The sequence below is a fragment of the Neltuma alba genome, unplaced genomic scaffold (genome assembly GCF_004799145.2).
Source record: "Neltuma alba isolate B1F8T4 unplaced genomic scaffold, ASM479914v2 tig00010138_pilon, whole genome shotgun sequence".
Taxonomy (NCBI): Eukaryota; Viridiplantae; Streptophyta; class Magnoliopsida; order Fabales; family Fabaceae; genus Neltuma; species Neltuma alba.
In genome coordinates this window covers 33349-36276 of record NW_021635085.1, presented here as the reverse complement: position 1 = coordinate 36276, position 2928 = coordinate 33349, and the positions used below count along the sequence as shown (strand labels likewise).

The window sequence follows — 2928 nt, the reverse complement described above, 5'->3', positions numbered from 1 at the left end:
TTAACTCGCAAATTCATATCTAAGCATGATATTGCTGATGTCTTGGGTGCGTACCACTGATAACATCCCTAGTTTTAATCCTCATATTCGATTCAAAATTTTAAAAAACATAGTCCTATGCCAACTAAGTCATTACTAGAAAGGATGTGAAGAGTAGCCAAAACAGTAAATGAATTCTATGTCAATCGTATACAGTGCATGCAATCATATCTCATATACAACCACGTTCTTATATGCATATATCCCTTCAAACACACAAATGGGAAATCTCCCTTTCTGTTTAGAGTAGGGATCATAGACCATATGAAAGAAATAGTTCAGAGTATCTGCAAATAGAGAGTAGATATGCCAGTTCGTTTCATAGTGTTTTATGAATACAATTGCCTTTCGCTTGTCTCTACTTTGATGCTTTATTGATGTTTAGAATATGATTATTTCTTGATTCTTCTTGTTTTCCCTTTAGTTTATTCTTGTTTTTGCAATTTTTTTGTTTTCTGGCTTTTTATATCTACACTTAGTCTCCGAAAATATTCGGACGTGATACAACTTTTTGTTAATATTCAAGAAGTTTTGTGATATGATATGTGCCAGTGTTTGCTGTCTGATGTAATATTACATATTATCGTTTACATTACATTACATATATCCGTAGTTAATAGGTCTGTTGACTGACTTTTGTGATTTCAGTGGTTTTGTTGGCTTGAGTTCTGAGTCATAAAAGGAACACAATGACAGAGGAGGAGAAACCCTGTTTTTATGGACGTCTTTATAGCCGGGATGTACTATGAAAGGATGGTTTTTGAGGTACCCTTATCGTTTTAGTAATTTTGAATTAAATTAAAGTGACGTGCACGATGCAGTTTTTATCTTTGTTGAATTTTGCAATTTTAACTATGAGAGCAGAAATGGAACCTAACGAATTATTTTGACCTCCCAGCTATTCTATGACATTACCCCCTACTGCAGAAGATTTCCGTGCGCTTTGTACAGGTAATAATCTGATTTCTTTAATATCCCCTAGTAGAAACCCTCCTGGATTGCTATTACAGTTTCACTAATTAAACAAGCCCTTAGACATGCTAACTTATTTGATTTTTATGATTGATGATATGACTTCCCCATTTCCATTTTAATCATCTCTTTTCAGGAGAAAAAAGGGGTCAGTCCAAATGATACGTTTTGGGTTATGCAAATTGTTTCTTTCACAAGGTTAAGAAAGGTGGCCTCCTATGTGAAGGTATGTACTGGTGGTATGGTTTAAGCCTATGGTACTAAGTTGTCCATCTAATAATACTAATATGCTTTTTAATTTCCAGAACAGTTTTTCTTGCACCTGCTTTCAAGACTATAGATTAATGCTACTTTTCCTTTTGCAGGGAGGCGCCATAAACTACGAAACTGGTAAGTTTCCTATTGATGCAGTGACCTTAGCATCGCACACTTAACTCTTTCTAAATCTTGTAATTCGATACAATACGTTTACTCACATTTAGTCCATTTCTGTCGATGCAATTTTGAACTCTTTCTAATCACTTTACTAATTATTAAATGAAAGTAGATTTATTTTTTATGCATAGCTGGTATTTCAAGAATGGGCCATGATGCTCATTGATTGTGAGTGATGCGTCATGTCATATATTTTATATTACATATTGATATGTTGATTTTAAGTAAATTCTGTATCCATTATTTTCAAATCATTTGGGATGTTAAACTGTAGGATTGAATTAAGACTATCAATTGAAGATTTTAACTAGATCATTGTTTTTTCCCAATTGAAAATGTTGTGGCCTAATATATATTTCTAAATGAGTGGATAAATAGTCTTTCTGTTTGGAAATCCTAAGTTTAAATGGTCACTTCATTCTAGATTTAAATCTTCAATTTGTACAAGTTACTGTTTTATTGCTATGTAAATCTTCCATTGAATGATCATAATTACAATTTTGACCGCAGTTATAAGTTTCATCTGGCCGGATGCCTTGTTTGTTATAATCTTCGAAAATTGCTAATCGTCTCTTCTCCTTCCTGGATGTAATGTCTACTCTTACACCTCTACATCACATTTTTAATCATGTTGCAGGGGAAGATGTTCAAAGTGTTTTTGGTCCATATTTCTTTGGTGAGAATGCTAGATCCTAGATTCATAGTTTAAAAGTTCTCAAAATGTTCATTTCGATGAAAAGTTTCTACATTGTGATTTATTTCAGACGATGGGTCAAATAACTTGAAACATGACAAGGAAGGGCTCCTATCTATGCCCAGAAGAGACTTCAGAGATTGCCGTTCTCACTTTTTGATCACATTGAGAGCTGATGAGAGCCTTGACAGGTTAATTTATATGGTTAACTCTTGTTTTGTCCCCCCCTCCCCCTCAACTAGTTGGGGTGTCAATATGAAATGCTTGATGTGCAAACATTCCATTTGTCGAAATTTCTAGTATGCTAATATATTTGGAACTTGTAGACTCATGTGGTCACCGGGAAGCTTGTGGAAGGCATGGATACACTACGAGAAATCGGACAGACTAGTTTTGACTGGGCGGTTAGAATTGTTGGTTGTGGCATGTTATATAATGGTGAGTTTTATTTTAACAATTTTAGTTCTGTTAATGATAATAATTTTGCATAACGTTAACTGAAAAATATCTGCAGCTAGGGATATTCCTCCTGGAGTGATTATTAGGCCTTTGCCGCGTGGAAAGAGGGATGGGGTCTCCTCAAAGGGCAGGGAAAGACGTGAGGGAAGGAGAAAGAGGATAAAGAACGATGATCGGGATGACTCAAAGGGCAAGGAAAGACGTGAGGGAAGGAGGAGGAGGATAAAGGGGGATGGTCGGGATGACTATTGAGATGACTATTGAGGCCAATGTAAATGGATATTATATTATATTATGTTTATTTTGAAAAAGAAGGGAATTCTGAATTT

At 35.0% G+C, this 2928-nt stretch overlaps 1 long non-coding RNA gene across 1 annotated transcript; it reads left to right on the top strand.

The window, feature by feature from the left end:
- The first annotated feature begins 1371 nt into the window (after positions 1 to 1371).
- Positions 1372 to 2328, top strand: LOC114754441 (uncharacterized). Its single transcript, XR_003741179.1, has 3 exons — positions 1372 to 1401; positions 2084 to 2122; positions 2211 to 2328. It is a non-coding gene; the product is annotated as an uncharacterized LOC114754441 (long non-coding RNA).
- Positions 2329 to 2928: the final 600 nt, after the last annotated feature.